Here is a 19,826-nt window from a genome sequence, read left to right on the forward strand (position 1 = left end):
CTGCCTTCAATAGCCACTGAATACCTTATGATGGAATACATAAAATAATTTCATCTATTGGCTGATATGTCTTGTTTTGCTTTTTGAGGTTTGGTCTTGAAGTGTAGCCAAGGCTAGCCTCAACTTTGAACACCTCTCTCCCAGCCTTCCAAGTTCGGGGATTATAGACATATACCACCAATTCCACCTTAAACTAAATTCCTCAACTCATTGGGACTTTAGTTTCCCATTGTTTTGCTCTTTTGTATAAATAAATACATCGTTTACATGTATCACACTAAACTAAATAAACCCTATTAACATTGCCAGAGGTCACACTAAAAGTGACATGTGTTCAAAATAATGATTTGTGTTTCAACAACTACAAAGTATATTTTACATACTTTGTTTAATGTAAATACCTAAAATAAGTGTCCCACCACCACTTCAAATGGAATGTGCCCAAACTTAAATCCTAAATTCTTTTCCTCTCTAGAAAGTCTGATCCTCCCTCTTGTTTCCTATTTCTGTTCTAAAGAACAATCTTCATTCCATAGACAAGGCTGCAAAGCTCTCAGATGACTTCTCCTCCCACAGCCAAACAGCTGCCAAGTTCCGTTACAGCCCACCTCTGGGATCGCTCGGAAATCCACCTCCTCAGCCCATTCTCGCTGTCATTTTGTTGATGCTGTCAGCCCTGTTGGTTTTTCTAGTATCTCAAATGGAAGGCCTCTCTCCAATCTCTCGGCTGCAGCTTATCCCACACAGTGCAACTAGGTCAATCTTCCTAAGTACAGTTTGCAGAGCATCACTCCTCTGCTTGGAAATTTCTTATGGCTTACTTTGGGTAAAGTTACCATTGGCTCTTTAAACATTCCTATTTACCTCTCTCTCCTGTGTCTTCCACTATTCCCCACCTACACACATTACATACTGGTCAGCATTTGCTCAGCGTGTGGAAGTGCCCTCCTGCTAGAAGGCATTGTTTTCTGTTCCAATAATGTTTAGCATAGTACATTTTAAAGGGTAAATTCTAATTTTCACTAAATTCATGTTTAGATACAAAATAAAATATGTAGTGAATAAAGCCAAGCAATACTACTTTTGATACCCACTTAGTATATGAAATTTGATGAGAAATAAACAAGTCTTTAAAATATTTCCAAGAAAAGAATGAACCACGATTAGGGAAATTAATACATTTCTTTTTTGTTTTGTTTTGGTTTTGATCATGTTTATTTTTCCCCGTGAGACAGAGTTTCTCTGTGTAGCCCTGGCTGTCCTGGAACTCGCTCTATAGACCCAACTGGCCTCAAACTCAGAGATTTATCTACCTCTGCCTCCTAAGTACTGGGATTCAAGGTGTGCATCACTACCTCAAGACTCTGTGTTTGCTTTTATAAAAATATTATTCTGTTAAAAGGTGACAGAAACTGAGAAGCAAGATTTATGGGAAAGGGAACCAGCTTTTTACACACAATACCAAGACTTACAGTTTTCTACTTGTTACATTAGATTCAATATGTTTGAACTAGTAAGAGCACTCGTGTAAGCTAACTACAGTTATTACAATGAAGATGTGAAGTCACATGGCTATGTAAAAGGGTATGACACAGAATACACTGAAAACCAGCTTCCCCTGTCATGCTCTCATTATGCGTCTTAAAATTCATGCAATAAATGTTTAACATGCTTAAGTTAAATATAATATCTACGAAGCAAGTGAAGTTATGTAGTTGATCAAAAGGATGAGCCTTGCGCAAGGAATCTGGGAATACAATAATCAAAATGTGACTTACCTTTGTCCCACTACCAATTTTAATATACCTGAGTTGCTTGCACGTATAATGGTTTCTGGGCCTTTAGAAGCCATGATCAGATGAAACCACATGTGGCAGGAATGCTTGACAGGTAAACTGAGTCAAGAAGTCCTTCCACGTGGAATAGGTTTACCTTCCATGATTTCAAGACTGTCTGAAGTGAGTATTCTAACAAATCAGAGACCTCATTGTAACATAAAATGTGTGTGTGTGTATTTGGAACCTGCCATGTGCGGTCCCAACCCATTGCACTCTATTCCTAGCTGAAAAACAAATGAAGGTGTGGAAAAGTAGATGCCAAACCAAATTTGAAACCAATGTCATAAAATATTAACTATCTAAAAATTAATACATGGTCTTAAACAACTCTGGTTAGTCTCATTTCACATAATACATGCAGTCAAGAATTATGAAGAAAAACAGAGATAATTCTTCCCCCAAATCAAATGATACAATGATCATAAACCTCTTGTAATCAATTTGATGCGCTATTTACTTAAATAGATTAAAAGAGCTAAAAAAATGAATTCTGAATGTTTCCCTGTGTGTGTAAATATTCTATTTAATCAAGAAAAGGTTAACTCAACAATTCTGCTAATGAAACTGCCTGATATCTAAAAGGAAATAAAAGTTGCCCACACACGGCATTTAGAAAAATAACTTTGAAATGTCTTAAGACTACTTTAACAAGCGAAACCATGGAAGTAATACACAGAAGAAAGTAGAAAAGTGTATTATGAGCAGAGAAGAGTTTCTTAACTGTAGAGATCTAGATGTTCTAAGAGAAGAGATAATTGTAAGGGAATATCAGTATTTTAAACTTCGTATCATATAGAGGCCATACACAAAAATAATCAGATAAAGTAGCAACTTTGCGTAGCTCTCGTTCATTTCTGAAGACTCCAGAGCATGACATCAACAATGTTTGTCATCCTGGTATGTTATAACATGGCAGATGGCATCATGGGAGCCACGTACATATAAGGAGAGGGCAGTCACATGGCAAGGCAGTAGGAAAGAGGAATTCACATCCCAGGCAGGGTCTCTCCTGATAACTACATTAATCCCTTCCACGGGCAGTGTCCCCAATGATTTAATCACCTCATTGGGTACTGCCTTGTTGGCAGTGCTAGACTGAGGACCTTGGGACATGGAAACACACACACACACACACACACACACACACACACACACACACACTGTACTCAAATTATATCAATCATACAATCTTCACAATTATCACAAATAAAACCCAATATAAAATGGAACGTGATAAAAATAGGAATTAGCAGAGTAACAAATTGAAACATTCCAGAAATACACATTCATTTTACTAGAGATGAGGACATTTATAACAAGGTCACAATGAAATGACTTTTTTATTTTACTCAAAAGACTTGCAAATACCATATAAACAGTAAAATCTTTTCTGAAAGAGTGTCAGACATTTATGATTTTGTAGTTATACGTGATAGAAATGTGAATTTTTACTGTTTTGGATAGTTCTCTATGAAATATCTATCTCTCATTAAAATGCTGTGGCAGACTAGTGAGGAGGAGCTTGGCACAAAGCCTGACAGTCTGAGTGTGGTCCCTGGGGCTCACACAGTAGGCTCACACCAAGACCCACAAGGCTTTTTGACCTCCACATGCATATCATGGCCCATGTGCATGCGCTCACATACATATACACATACGATAAATAAACAAAATTAATTTGAAATATTTGCATGCTATAGCACAAAAGAACATGCCTGAGTATGTAAGTTTTATTTCTGTTCATCCAAAATATTACAAATGAAATATGCCTCAGTACAGGGAAGGAATCAATACAGAACACTGTGTAGGCATTTTAAACACTTGGTATTCCCATTAATAAGCCTGATACTCATGAGTTATTGTTGAGGAAAAAGATTCAAAAATATTTGATACCATTTTTAAAACCAAGAAATCCCAAAACCTATATACCTATATGTGTGTGTGTGTGTGTGTGTGTGTGTGTGTGTGTGTGTGTGTCAAATGTTATAAGCATATGGAAAATATGAATGGGTGCATGCTAGGCTATTAGTATAAAGTTTGTAAAATGGAGAGGAGATGTGGTAGAAGAGACATATATATTATATATATATATATATATATATATCACATCACATTTTGCATTATTTGTAAAATAAGGGAAATGTTTACATGTTATTCAATAAGATTTAATGTGTAAAATTTTGGTCGGAATGGACTAAACTCGAAAAGGGAGCAATTGGAACTGTGAGGTGATGTCATTATTTTGTTGGAATAAATGTGGCAAAACAAGGACACAACCAGAGTGGAACTAGATGGATTAAGTGAGGCTCAGTAATGTTTCCATGCAATCACGTGGTCTGGGTTGCGTGAGGAAATAACCAAATCCCACCCAATCCATGTGAGACTGAAGTCAAAAACTAAAAGCCCCATGAAGTAAATACATTGGAGGCACAGCTGCATATGCCCCAAAATGGGGAACAATGTTGAGAGATAGTTGGAGAGGTTTTACCACAACATTTAGGATCATGAGGGAGATATCTAAGTTATGAAGAAGTTAGTTTAGTGAAGTTTGTACAGTCAGAAGTCTCTTGGAAAATTCAGATCTTGCTAACTTTGACCAAAATCAACATTTGTAGTAATTCATCTGCTGGGAGAAACAGCAACCGATGACTCTTCTGTGGAAACTGGGTTTGAAATCAAAGCAGATACAACCTGATTACTGACTTCCTAAGGACTGTTTGTAAATGTAAGTACCTGTTTCTTTCTGTTGCATCTGTACAGCATATTCAATCAGTTTATGATCCTCGATGGTTAAATAAATCATCCGGTTATAATCTATTTTTAAAAAATCATGTTGAATACTAATAGGAAGGAACTCTTAATTGAATCTTGAACGTGTTGTGTTGCGTGAGTAAGCCATTCTCAAAATGATGTATGGTATCACTTACATGAGCTGTTTATACTCCTCAAGTCCATGGGAACAGAAAATTGTAATAATGGTTGCCAGGGCTTGCAAAAGGAATTAGTTAAGGGTTAAGAAGTTTCAGTTGTATAAGATGAATATCTTCTGGGAACCACTGCACAACAATTTGAACACACTTAACACACTCAACCATACACATAAACGGTTAACTGCCATGTGATTAATTTTATTACAAGAGAAATACTACCTTGTGCTGTATGTATGGTTTTTTAAATCTCAGAAACATTTGATGAAGTATATTTTATTACCATTGTAGTATAAAGGGTATGTTGACAACATGTCTATCTTTTACCTGGGTAGAGAAAAATTCAACTGAATCCCAACAGTAACCGGTATGTGTTGATTATCTACTACTAAAAGCGTTAACAAGTATGCAAAATATTTCATAGGTCCATAGACATTAACAGACAATTGCTTGTTGGGAGGTCTTGCTGGCTGGTCAGAGGTTACAGTCAATCATAGCCTGGCCGATTTTTCCAAAGCAGGATGACATGGGACTCCCTCCCTCTCGAGCAAAACTTCATGCTCTCTACCTGCCCTTATCTGCAGAATGTCCATGGGCCTGGAGGACTGACCTCATCTGAAAGCTGTCTCTAAGCCAGCTGCCTGATTTATCTTTAGCATGACCGTTGGCAGAGATCACTACTAGAAGTCACCCTACTGCACATATGGTAACTAAGATTTGTGTGTGCTAGGAGCACTGCTATAGGACCCCACTGCCACATATGAGACCTTATGATAGGACTGTGCCACTTAATGCAGATTGGGGTTTGTCCCCAGGATCCCCAGTCCTATATATAAACTATGCTCTTGAATAGCATTGAGCTGACTCACCAAAGTCTATCTCCAGGAGGGCTGTCTTCATCATGTTCACAGGCCATACAAGTATCTCTGTCGTCACTTCTGCCGCTTTGTCCTCGGGGGCTGATGGCCAACTGACCACAAAGACAAAGGGGGAACCCCCACAATTGTTGGTGCAAGTTCTAAAAGCATAACTTAAATGGCAATTCAATGTTAAGAAACTAATAAAAGCCATTGAAGAGTACATGATGACTCTTGAAGTGAAAGCTGCTAGAAAATCCAAAGAGGCCTAATAATGAGCATGAATGATGTCCATATGTCATGTGCATATATCTAGGGAGTTTTGCGTTTTTATTTTTATAAAGTTTGCTATTTAAAAGCATTGTAACATTTTGCAAGGAATTTGACGCTTCTGCACAACTGTCTTATGAGGTACCAAAGTTTAACTGGTTTTGCTTCAATCTACAGAATTTTTGTTAAGGCTTTTTTTTTTTTAATTTTTTGTTTGAGGTTTTCTTTGTTTCAGGGTTTTGGAGGGGGAGATGAGGTGAGACAGTCTCTCTTGGTAGATCTGGCTGGACTGGCACTCACTATGTAGACCAGGTTGGTCTGGAACTCAGAGACCCACCTGCCTCTAGAATACCAAGATTAACGGCATGGGCCACTGCAACTGTCTGACCTGTGCTTTAAAAAAAAAAAAAAAAAAAAAAAAAAAAGGCATGAAAACCAGGTTTCCAAAAGTAATTATACAACTCCAAATTTACACAAACCTGAGGCTAGACAAAGGATCAAAGCTTTTAGCTTTTAGCTGCTAGAACAATAAAAGTTTTCCCACTATCCTCACATTCCTCCTCTTTCTCCTAATGTAACCAACTAAAGGTTTTCCTCCTACAAAACACAGGCAAAACTGACTTTAGTGGGTCTTAGAAAATGGCCTGTGGTGGCCGTGGGGCAGCCTGATGAAAGGCAAAGAAGTCAAGAGACTTCAACCTCCCAGCTGGACCTCTTTCTGGTCCATCATCAGCCACCAAGAATCTCATTATCATGAGATCTCAAGATCATATCATGGTCTTCATCCTATCACACACAAATCTTTTCACTACTTTACATCAATACAATCCACAGACTAGGTCCTGCTAGATAAAGTAAATCTTCGAAACACCTGGAATGAACACACTGATTCCTAGGGACTAGAATATACTGTACTGGAAATCTGTCCAAATTGTTTTCATTTTTATGTTTGTATCTTTTTTCTTTAATTTATAAACTTTATCGTAACTTACAAATAAAAAGAGCATCACCTACCAAGATTAACCATACCCAAAATTTGCATTACACATCAGACAAATGCATTTCTAGCTTTATTGTGAAAATTTAATAGTCTACAAATTAAAACACTCTTTAAAACCTACAAGGATTATTTTAGTAATGAGCACTAGATGGCACAATTTCACCAATTTAGGCTAATAAAATATTCACCTGCCTATTAAGACCATGTAAAATAATGTAGACTTATAATTACATCTAAGCAATTGAAATTTACATAATAATTTTGTATGCTATCAAGGCCAGAGGAGACCTAAAACTCTGTCTCAAAAAGAACAGAAAATGCTTTCTGAAGCAGCATGCCCTTGCATGTGGTCTGTGATTTCCACTCTGGTTTGCCAGGGCCAGGGCCAGAAGGTGCAGAAGGCAATGTGCAGTCCACCAACTCCATCTTCGGACGCTTGCAAAGTCACAAATCCAGGTGTAGCTTTGTGAACAAGTGAATGTGTGTGGATGGCCAAATACTGGATTTGAAGAGTGCCTGGACCTTACTTAAACCATACAGAAGAGATTCAATCTAAAACAAAGTCAGCAAAGCTATTGAGTTGGGCCATGCCTACAGTAGATAATATTTCTATGCCACAGAGATTTTCCAGCAAGACATGATCAAAGGATTGCGAAGTTGAGAAGGCAGTATGGAGAACATGGTTCTGAATCATGTACATACTGCTTTCATGGCACTAATGCTTATCAGGTAACAATAAATACTGTCTTATTTTTAATAACATTTTTTTAAGCAAGGGGATGGAGAGCTAATTGCTTAGTGGCTAAGATCACTTGCTGTACTCTCAGAGAACTCAGGTTCAGTTCCCAGCTCCCGTATGGCAGATCACAACCATCCATAACTCCATTTCCAGAGGGTTTGACAGCCTGTTCTGACCTCTGCAGGCACCATATAGACAAATATGCAGACAAGACATACACATAAAAATAAAATAAATCTAATTTTAATTAATGAAATAAATAATAGTAAAGTAAATTTAATTTTTAAGTTATTGACAGTGTAACTCACATACCCCATGTTTTATATGCCTATTCCTGAATATAAAAGTGGCAATTCTAAAACTGGATGAATAATTTAAATAACCCAAAGAAAATACACATTTCTCTTTAAGACATAGTTTATTAACCATTAGTTTGCATCAAATATACATTTTTATAATATTGACATATCATAAGTCTATAATGTAATAAAGTGGGATAGTGACTCCATTGATAAATGCTTAAAGTTAGTTATTAAAAATAAGAGCCTAAAATCTGAATTATTTTTGCCTTACTGCTTAGGATAATTATACCCAAATGTGACCTAAATTTTCTCATATTTAAAAATTAAACAGAAATAGTGCATAAATAATGGAAAATGATAGAGGCTGACCAGATTTCACATCCATTTGACTTTAATTTGTTTTAAATATCATGTTTGTAGCAAAAGACCCAGATCTATCTAATGCACTCATTATCACTTTTTTTTCTTGGAATTATTTATAGTCCAGAAGGTTTAACCACATTTATGCTTCATTTGGGCACATAAAGCAATCCATCAACCAAATAAGGAGACCATATAACTCACCTAGGCCAAACCCTGCCCTGCCTCTGGCTCCTGACACGATCTGCCCTAACGGTTATCAGGTGGGCCAACCAACAGTGCTAGATCCTTGCTTACAAGAATCTGCATGGGGAGGGTCCCCACTTAGGCACTGTTGACTCATGAAAAGTCCTCCTGTTCTGAGGAAAGTCATCATGTTGCACAAAGGACATAGATTCTGAAAGGTCACCTGTCCCGCGCGCTGTATGTTCTCGCCGGCAAGAAATACATGCAGGACACTCGGATCCTTCTGCAGACAAGCTTTAATGCATCTTGAGAGTGGAGAGAGCATAAGCTTACCAGAGCGGAGACCCTGAACCAAGAATCCCATTCCTTAATAAAGGCTGGCAAGCCGCCTGGGACGTGTTACCCTATGAATGGCTTCAGCTCCTCAGGCCAAATGAGCCACGGGATAGGCAGAGATCAAAGGAATGGAGATTACCCAGCGCCTGTGAAGTAATTTACATTTTGGTGTCTTCAGGCACCATTATTGTAATGGAGACTGTAGGAACGGCTCCCTACATATCCCCCTTTTTTTATTAATTAATGATAAGGCTTTATATTTTTACAAGCAAATAGGTCACCCATATGTTGAGGGATAGAGGCAGAGGTTGTACCTTCCCAAATCAAACATTAAGACTGTGTATGAGAGTTGCCATCAGGCTGTTAGCTTGACCCGAAGCACTCTCGACCTGTCCTCTGCCGTTTTTCTGGGAAAGGGAGGCTCGGGCAGGCAACCCTTATGCAGGACAACATACCTCTCAGAGAAGCCTGCATACTAGGCAACTCTGTGCGATGCCTTGCTCAACATCCCTCATGGGCTGCTCAAACCAGACACTCTACCCTGTGCAATGAGCCTAGGCTCCGGGTGTGCAAGAGCTGTCTGGCCGGCGGCCTATTGCTTAAGCATAGTTAGCCAAATATGAGTGGAAGCGCTTGGGCGATCTCTCTTGGTTTGAGCCCTCTAGTTTACAGACCAGCCAGAAGTAACACCAATCCGCAAACGGCTGCATCAAACAATCCCACCCCCACCCCTTTCTCTCCGTCAAGGACAGGAGTTAATCTGGATAACAATAGCGGCTCTCAACTCCCGGGGAGAGGGTGGAGTTTCGACTTTTGAAGGTCCGAAGGGGCTCTTCGGGTGAGTCTTTCTGGGATCCACAGAGGATTTTCTTCATCCTGTGGGAAAACACAATAGCTCCCCTGGATCTTATGAGAATAGGATCCGGGCCTCTCCAAAGATCAGTTAAGATATCTTTCCATTTTACCATTTTCTTTGGCCTTTTAGGTTTTGAGGTTTGGCGCTTGGCCTCAGTATGGCCCTGAGCTTTAATGTTTATGAGGCTTTAAAGCCCCAGGCATTCCAGGCCTTTAAGAAGTGTTGAATAACATACATGGCCTTTTCCCCTATCAAAGACTGGGAAAGCCATCTGTAATTTCCTCCGCTCCTCTGATGGTAAAAAGGAGTGGGTACCAAATAATGGGGGTGCTGATGGAAGTACTCCCGCTGGATTAACAGGCGATGGCCTCATATTTGCTTTCACTTTTGGCAGCCAATATCTATCGGGGTGGTATCGTGCTGCCTCCTCCTCTAGCTCTGCTTCCTTGCTAGAGTCTAAAATCTTAGAGTCTGAGCTGCTCAGCTCTAAGGCCTCTAGTTTTATTGTAGGGCAGAGGCTAGGTTTTGAGTCTTTATTTCTCTTAAATTTACCGGGGTGTGACCGGTTATTCCCTATTTTCTCTCCCCCTTTTTTTATATCCTGGGGAGGGCCTTTTTCCTTATACACTCCCTTGTCAGTAAACATCCCGGGAGGTCCTTTTTCCTTATATTTTATTGTTGGGCGCGCCCCATCTCTCACTACATTCGGTTTCTGATATGTAATTCTGGACTTCTTTAAGATTGCTACAACAGTGAGAAAGGTCAAAATAGCTCCTAGTAAAAGCATATAAGCCTCTATATTAACCTCCCAAAATAGCAACATTCCCAAGCCAAAGTCCAGAAAAAACATACCTCTCCGAATTTACCACCCTGCAGTTCTGAATCCGCCCCGTTAGAGGGGTCTCCGCAGTGCAGGAGATGTTAACAAATTTCCCGGGTTTCAGCATCATATGTCCCGCGCGCTGTATGTTCTTGCCGGCAAGAAATACACGCAGGACACTCGGATCCTTCTGCAGACAAGCTTTAATGCATCTTGAGAGTGGAGAGAGCATAAGCTTACCAGAGCGGAGACCCTGAACCAAGAATCCCATTCCTTAATAAAGGCTGGCAAGCCGCCTGGGACGTGTTACCCTATGAATGGCTTCAGCTCTTCAGGCCAAATGAGCCACGGGATAGGCAGAGATCAAAGGAATGGAGATTACCCAGCGCCTGTGAAGTAATTTACATTTTGGTGTCTTCAGGCACCATTATTGTAATGGAGACTGTAGGAACGGCTCCCTACAGTCACCAATGAAGAGGGGAATAGGGACAATCCTTATGAGCTAGGTTTTTGAAGCCACACCAGTTATTAATAAAAAGACCGACATCCCTAAATCCCTGCTCACTAGACCAAGTATGATGATAGACAGAGGGGAATAGAAGAGGTGGAGACTTCAGAGGAATTCCACAGCCACGCTAGAGGCCCTTGTAACTTGGTGAGTCTATGGGTGACTGCGCAGTAGCCACGCTAAGTAGACGGATTCCTTAGAGAAAGCAGATCCCAAGCATCTAAGGTAACACCTATAGCAGCTGCACCAATATTCTCTCAGAAGCTGCCAGAATTCTCTGTTTCACACAAAGGTCCTCGATGTCATAGCCATTGTAATGCTGCTCTCATCCATCAACACAGTAACTCATTTTCTCTTGAAGGTCATTTAATAGCACGGGAAGCAGAACTTTGCTCTCAGACGCAGGTTTAACATTAAAGTCTCTTTTTTGTCCCTTATAAAATAATGTTCAACCAATATCCTGGACATGTACAATGTAATACTGAAAATAAGAAAGAACATAGAGTACACTTCAGAAGACAGCATTCTTTAAAGGAAGTGTTATAACGTGGGTACATAAAGAACAGTGTGTCTTACTCCCCAGTGTTTCCATTTCTTCCCTGAAGACTGTCTGAGAAAATTACGATAATTCCCACCCCTTGCCAGTGATGACTTGTTCAGCAAAAGCCAACTGCAGCTGTGCTAGGCCTGCCTAAAATATTTGTCACACCAAGGATGCCTATTCTAATCCCCAAAGCTATGAATATAATCATTGGATCAGTTACAGGGCACAGTTGGCCTTAAAGTAAGAGAAGAACTGGCTGAGAAGAATCCAGCCACACAAGGTCTGAAAGTAAAGGACTATTCAGCCGAGGCAAGACTCTAGGAGAAAGATTCAAAGCAAGCAATTGCTGACTAACATAGGCACCCCCTGGAGCAGCCACCAGTAACTCACAGCTGGCAGTCACAAGGAATCAGGGACATCAGTCTACAAGGGATCGGGATATTGCCAATACCTGGTTGAAGTAGCATCAGATTCTTCCTCGTCTCCCATATGAAAGCCCAGGCCAGCCAAGCCTATTTTATGACTTAAGCCTTGGAAGGGGAAACTAGTTAAAGCCACCTGTGCTTCTGACCCACAAAACTAGGAGTAAATGATTGCTGGTTTGTGCTACTAGATTTGTGATAATCTCTTGTGGTTTTTTTTAAATCTATTATTTAAAACAAAATGGCAAATAAAAAATGAAATAAATGAAAATAAACTCCATTTTCTTTTTAAAGACTTGGAGAAAACCTAGTTGTCCATCAACAAGTGAATTGTTGATGAAAATTTGGTGTATGTGTGTATGTGTATGTATATATATGTATATATATGTGTGTATATATATATATATGTGTGTGTGTGTGTGTGTGTGTGTGTGTGTGTGTGTGTGTGTGATGAAATACTATTCAGCTCTAAAGAAAAACGAAATCTTCAAATTGGCAGGAAATGGATAGACTTGGACTGTATTATACTAAGTAAGGTCATACAATCTCAGAGTGAGAAAAAATGCTTTTCTTTGCTCATATGTGGAATCTACCTAATAATACATGTATGTGTGTAAGCAAGTGTACACATGGATACAGTATAGTGTGCAGAAGAAAACGAGAAACACTGAATAGTAGGGGATGCGGAAGGCCTGGATGCAGGTAATGAACATAAGTTATGATGCTATGTTTTTTAGTTCTAACTCTGTCGTGTATTTTGCGTTTTTTTGGAGGGTGATAAAAGCATAAAAATGTATTCAATAGTGAAAGTATAAAATCCATTCCAAATGGCTACCCTAACTGTACAGACATTCTTTGACTTTGTAGAGACTTTGTTTCTGGTTAATGTTGGTATATGCTAATTTGGTTTTGGTAAGAATCGAAGCAGATATAGTGAACAGACAGTTGTAATATTCTGCCAGGAGTTCTAGGGAAATTATAATTCTAAGAATGATGAGATAATATTGCAATCTCAAAAAAAAAAGAATAAAAAAGTGAATAACCCTCAAGATGCGATGGTGTCTCTTCATTCTTTGATGTTTGGCTGTGTCTGGACTTGGTGACTAGGCCTGACCTGTGATGGGAGAGACTGTGCTGATAGAAACCCTGAGCACTGGAGCACTTTCATAACCCTGAATAAACTGCTCTTGGTGAGAACACCTAGGACAGAGAAAAATTAGAAACTCCAGCAAACCTATTATCTGCTTGCCACTGAAGAGATTAACTCGAAAGTCCACCATTTAGGATTATGATACCCCATTTCACCCCAGTTCTCTAACAGACTATCCACTGTGGTTCCAATCCTCTCTGCCCCCATCTCCAGAGGATCACACAGATCTTTCCCTCTAACCTTCTCCCCTCTTATCCTGCTAGCCCAGCCCCCAGCTCTGGCCTGTATTCCCTGGAAACTCACCAAGCAAGCCTGCCAGAGGGGTAGCAATAGGCCCTCAAAGCAGGTGGACGAGCTTCAGATCTCAACTCTCAACTCCTCCCCTCCAATTCCAATCCCCCATTCTCATCCCCAGTTTAATAGCTACTTGTTCTTGCCTGAAGAGATTAAGGATACTCCGAATAATACAGGCAGTTTACAGCAAGCCCATAGCCAACACCACCTTAGAGAAAAACTCAAATTCCACTATAATCAGGGACAGGAAAAGGTTTGTTTTGCCCAAATTCTGAAGTCCAAAATCACCAAGAGACCCATTCTGATGCAAAAGCAGAGTTTTTACTGTTTAACGAGTTAACTGTCTTAACTGGGCCCTTCACCCATTCATCACTGTGGATGGAGTGAGAAGGACTGGGGCTAGGGGGGGACCTCGAGGTGGGGAATTTATGGGGCAGAGTAAGGGGATTGTCTAGGGGTACTCAACAGTCTCAGGATTGGTGCACTTCTGGGCTTGGGCAACCTGTCCTGTGTTGATAGGCTAACTGGTTGCTATGGCCTATAGCCTTCCAAGGTGGTTGCTAATACTCTGTACATCACTGTTATGCCATATTTGCTATAGAGCACATCCAGAGCCAATAAAGCATGTCCAGAGCCCGCCAGCTAACTTCTGATTGGTTCCTTGCCATGTGGAAGGTTTTTTCTCCTCCTGGTGACTAGGAGGGCGGCCAAGCTCAGGAAGCTCAGCACATCTTGCTAGGTTTTTTCTGCAGCTGCTGCTAAAGCAGGAGGGCTGGGTGAGGGTCTCATCCCTTCAGGTTGTCCACTCTCTCCAAACCTATTCAATATAGGATTTGAAGCCCTAGTTAGAGACCAAGGGATACAAGGTGGAAAGGAAGAAACCAAAGTATTTTTATTTGCAGATGACATGACAATATCCATAAGTACTATTCCAAAGCGTTAGTTTTTATTTCATCATTATACTTACTATATTATATTCCCTTAGAAGCCTGTTTGTTTTCTAATAATAGAAAGGAAGTAGATCTGAGGGGAGGGAAGAAAGGAGGAAGCTGGTAGGGGTAGAGAGAGGGGAGACTGTCATTACAGTACATTATGTGAGAAAAACTATTTCTACAATAAAAGGAAAAAGAGGAAAGAGAACAATTTTCCTCCTTTTCCAATATTCATACCTAGTTGAACTGAGCAAATTCACAGATCATATAAAGTAATATTTCTGTGATAATGCGAAGAATTTCTACCTAATATCAGTGCACATAGTTGTAAATTTAAAGTTGATTCAATAAAAGCAATGTTTTGTTTTTACGGGTGAAACCTTAAAATGTTGCCAAATGTTTGGGAATTTGGGAATTTTCTAGACAGTTCTTTCTATCAATCAGAATACAAGTAACAATCCATGCTTTAGTACAGATTTGGAAGTGAGCATCAAGACTTTTTAAAATCATGATACTGGTCACTCGAAATCAGCGAGTAGAGGTGCTCACAGGCAAAAACACACCAAGATTAAAGGTTTGTAGGTGAAACTGGAGGAGACTGTGAAAGAAAATAATAAAATCTGTTAGGTCTGTGGACATGAGGGATTAGAGTTAAAATAACTAAGAACTGTAAAGAGAGAATTTGAGGGGAGGTACTGTGGGAGAGAGGAGTAGAAAGAGGGTGTTAGAAGGCCCCGGGCATTTGGAGAATTTAACGCATTGTTTTATCTGTGGAAGTGAAGAGGGCATGGCTGGCAGAAGCCAAACTGCAGAGGCTTGAACAGGAGGAGAGATGCTTCATCTTCTGAGACAGGAAGGAGGAAGTAAGGATAAGTGCAGATGTTTACCACAAAGAAGATTTGCAAATGTAGGCACCGGGGAATAATAGAACAGCAGGGAGGCTAAACTGAAGAGAAGTAATTACAGGGAAGAACAATGTTGAAGATGTTTCCTAAAACATGGTATTACAGAATCCGAATAGCTGTTGTGTCCAGGAAATAGCAGATCCACAGACCTCAAAGGCATCTGTAAGTAAAACAACAATTTATACAGTTGTCAGTGCAGAGTTGTCAAAAAGTTTGTGTTCTTGTTAATCCCACAGACAAGAGGAGAAAGACCACCAACCCAGCCGGGCGTTGGTGGCGCAAGCCTTTAATCCCAGCACTCGGGAGGCAGAGGCAGGTGAATCTCTGTGAGTTCGAGGCCAGCCTGGTCTCCAGAGTGAGTGCCAGGATAGGCTCCAAAGCTACACAGAGAAATCCTGTCTCGAAAGAACCAAAAAAAAAAAAAAAAAGACCACCAACCCAAATCACCATGGCCAAATTAAAGCAAGCTCTTTTTAATTCATGTACAAGGGCTCTCTCTCTCTCTTTAAGACAGTGTTCAAGATATCAGCACTGGACTTGGGGAAGAAATGGGTTTTATAGTGAAGGGACCAGCTTCCCTTTCGGCAGTCATAGCGGCCGAACACGTGCTTCTATGACCTTGTCCTAGACACTAGAAAGTCAAATGCCTGCCTCGTGACAAGGAACCAATCAGAAGTTAGCTGGTGGCGCTATGCTTTACGACCCTGGGTGTGCTTTATGGACAAGCGCACAGCAATGACGCACAAAGCATAGCAACCACCCTGGGAGGGCCTATGGGCCATAACAACCAGTTGACCAATCAACACAGGGCAAACCCTCCAAGCCTGGAGGCACACCAATCGTGAGCCTGTGCGTACCCCTAGACACTCCCCTTACGTTGTCCTACAAGATCTCTCGGGAGCCCCTAGGAACTGTCTTTTGCTAGCCATCTGCCATGGCGGGTGGGTGAAAGACCCGAGCTAACATGGGGTTAGCTTGTTAAATTACAATAAAGCCTCATGCAATTTGCATCAAGCTTTCTCCTCCATTCTGTGATTGGGGTGGCCCAGGTCCTGGGCTAAGATCCTGGAAGTCTCAGCTTTTCGAGGGTCTTACAATAGTTTAGGAGTAGAGGTTTCCAAATGGGAGACTTGGCAGGTGAGTAGGCAGGGTTACAGAAGCAGAACAGAAGAATAACAAGGTGTTCATAACAACTTGCCAAAACAAAGACATGGTTGTGTTAATCCCATTGGTCGGTTGGGAGTAAAACCACTATGGCAATTTAAAGCCAAATTTGAATCAAGCTTTAATTAAATACTGACCAGGTAGATGGGCTCTGGCCAAATCCATACCCAGGTTCCCAGGAAATGGCCTCAATCAAGTTTTGCAAGGGCTTAAGAAGGAAACCCCATAATTCACAGCATTTTCCAACAGGTCCAATCAGGGGCAAGCATATATCCTGATGTATTTCCTGCCCATGTACCTTCCACCAACATGTGAACAAGCATATCCGATGCAAATGGGTCTAACAAACTTGTTTAAGGGAGTGAAAGCATATGGCTTGTTATCTCCCATAAACAGTGGCCTCCATCACTTCAGGAACTATCTGCCCTTGGGCAAGCGCCTTGCAGATTAGAAGCATTTTCGTTTCATGGATTTCTAAGGCAAAATAAATAAAACTTAAAATGTAACTTTGGCACTCATAGTTGCAAGGTGGTCATAACAACAAGGTAGTCACAATAAGGTACTCGTAACAAGGTGGTCATAGCTAGGTAGTCACAATAACCTTTTGAAACAGGCATGGTGGTCATTTTCTGAAACAGGCAATACAGAACATTTGTATTAAAGGTTACATGTGTAGCATAGCTCAATGCTTGAGAAACAGATTAATCATAAATAGCATTGAATCTGGTTTGTTTTTACTATAAAATGGCTTTTAAGCCTACAATGGAGGTAGTCTGGATTATCAATCTCACAAAAGTTTAAATGTTGAATAACTAAGATTGTATCCAGAGAGTTAAATTGTGTTGTTTCACAGAATTCATTTGTAGACAAAGACATAAATAACAGAATTCTGTCTGGTCAGGAGGCTTTCATTAAGCTCCACTGAATAGATTAACATAATTAAATGATAAAAAGAAGAAGAAGGTGTTGATTGGCCAGGCAACCATTTGAGAGAATGGTACTGACAGACATCATTCCCAGGATCAAACCCAAGACCTCAAACATGCTGCCTTCTTCAGCCCTTCATCTGTCAGTTCCTTGATGCACCTTTCATTATTTTTACTTATTTCGGTGTTGTTGCTGTTATTGTTTTGCTTTGTTTTGGGGGTCTTATTGGGATGTTTGGTGGTGGTGGTGGTGGTGGTTCAGGTTTTGTTGTTTTGTTTTGGTTTCTTTGTTTGCTTGTTTTGGGAACAGGCTCTTATGTAGCCCAAGCTGGCTTTGAATTCATTGTGCACTCAGGCTGTCCTTGTACCTGACCTCCCCAGCTCTACCTCCTTAATGTAATATGTTTCTTAGCATATTCATTTATATAACCAAAGGAAAATGACAAAAATCAGGAAGCTTAACTCTGGATATTATTACTTAATATCCTCTCTAATCAATTATTTCTGGTTTTGGTTTGTTTGTTTTACAACAAAACAAACCATGATCTGACTGTTAGGTCCCAAAGAAACAAATGGCTAACTGAGGTGTCTATTAACATACCAAAGCAGATGCTAGCTAGCTGCCAGGCTTTCTGGCATTGCAAGTACCTGCTGCAAAATCCTAGACACACACACACACACACACACACACACACACACACACACACACACACAATCCAGTCCCCCCAGCTTCTGATTCTTATCTAATCCAGCCATTTCTGCCAGACACTTTCTTGGTCCTCATTCTCGTGGTTCTTTCCCATCTCCTGGTCTCCTCTCTCTCATTCATTCTCCCTGTGTCTCTCTCCTTTCATAGTCCAGTTCAGTCTGCTGGTCATGTTTAGTCTGCTTTGTTCTCTTCCTGCCTCTGGCTGTTCTCTCCCTTATATCTACAATAAAAACCTTCTCCTCAACCATATCTAGGAGTGGTCATGTCCTTCTTTTCATTCACCAGGATGAACTGAGGGCCTTCCACGTGCCAGGAAGGTCTTAATACTGAGCTACAGCTCTAGCCCTGGGTCACTCTTGATTTTTCAGGTCTACTTTTCCTCCTTTAACTGCAACAATAAAACATTAGCCCTTCATAACACTGCTTTTCTTTAAACTACAGCCATAGTATTTTGAATTGTGTTTCTCATTTTAGAATCATCCTGTGTGTTTCTTCATGATCCTAATACAGACTGTACATTTGAGGGAGAAATGACATGTAAAGTGTCCTTATGTTACCTGATGTCTGTTTGTCCATTGCTGGTGATAAGTTTTTTTAATTTTTTTTAAGTATTATAAGATTTATTTATTTATTTTATTCTTTTATTAGTTCAAATTAGGAACAAGCTTGTGTCACATGTCAATCCCTTCTCCCTCCTCTCCCCCCCAACATCCCACCTGCCCCTAGCCATCCCCCCTCCACTCCCCAGGCAGTGTAAGGCCTTCAAAAGGGGCTCCCCAAAGTCTACTACATCATCCTGGGCCAGGCCTAGGCCCTTCTCCATATGTCCAGGCCAAGAGAGCATCCCTTCACATAGGATGGGCTCTCAAAATTCCTTCTTTTTTTTTTAAGACCTTACATATTTAATACAGTGTGTTACCCCTGTACAACTGGAAAAAAATTAAGTTCAACATTTCTAGACCAATATGGCTGTTAATTTTTGTACAATGCCAACTCAACATGGTAAACTGGGATACTTTTTTCCAAAGTTGACAGCACATCTAAAGTTTCCAAAAATTCAAATTATATATGAATTATATATGTATATATATCTTTATATTTATATAAAAAGACCAATAATGGCAGTATGGCATCAATAGCGGCAACAGCTTTTCCAGGTTCTGCAGTCATTTGAACAATATTGTAGAGACATCCAGCACACTCCATTTAAAAAAAAAAAAAAAGTAAAAAACAAAATCCCAGAAAACAGCACAGTTCTGTTACTCTTGTGGTACTTGGCACCATTTTTTTTAATTAGCTTCTCAATCATCATCTGGAAGGAAACCATTCTGAGCAACATCATTAAAAACAGCTCTGATAAAGCACGGTCACTACTATGTATCATAAAACAGGTCCACATATGAGTGAATACATATCATGTTTGTCTTTTTGTGATTGGGTTACCTCACTAAGAAAGGTTTCTTCTAGTTCCATCCATTTTCCTGCAAATTTCAAGATTTTTTTTTTTCTGCTGAGTAGTACTCCATTGTGTAAATGTACCACATTTTCTCTATCCATTCTTCGGTTGAGGGGCATCCAGGCTGCTTCCAGTTTCTGGCTATTACAAATAATGCTGCTATGAACATGGTTGAACAGATGTCCTTGTTATATGAATGTGCTTCTTTTGGGTATATGCCTAGGAGTGGAATTGCTGGATTTTGTGGTAGACTCATTCCCATTTTCTTGAGGAGTCACCATGCTGATTTCCACAGTGGCTGTACAAGTTGGCACTCCCACCAGCA

The sequence above is a fragment of the Cricetulus griseus genome (genome assembly GCF_003668045.3).
Source record: "Cricetulus griseus strain 17A/GY chromosome 1 unlocalized genomic scaffold, alternate assembly CriGri-PICRH-1.0 chr1_0, whole genome shotgun sequence".
In the NCBI taxonomy this organism is placed as follows: Eukaryota; Metazoa; Chordata; class Mammalia; order Rodentia; family Cricetidae; genus Cricetulus; species Cricetulus griseus.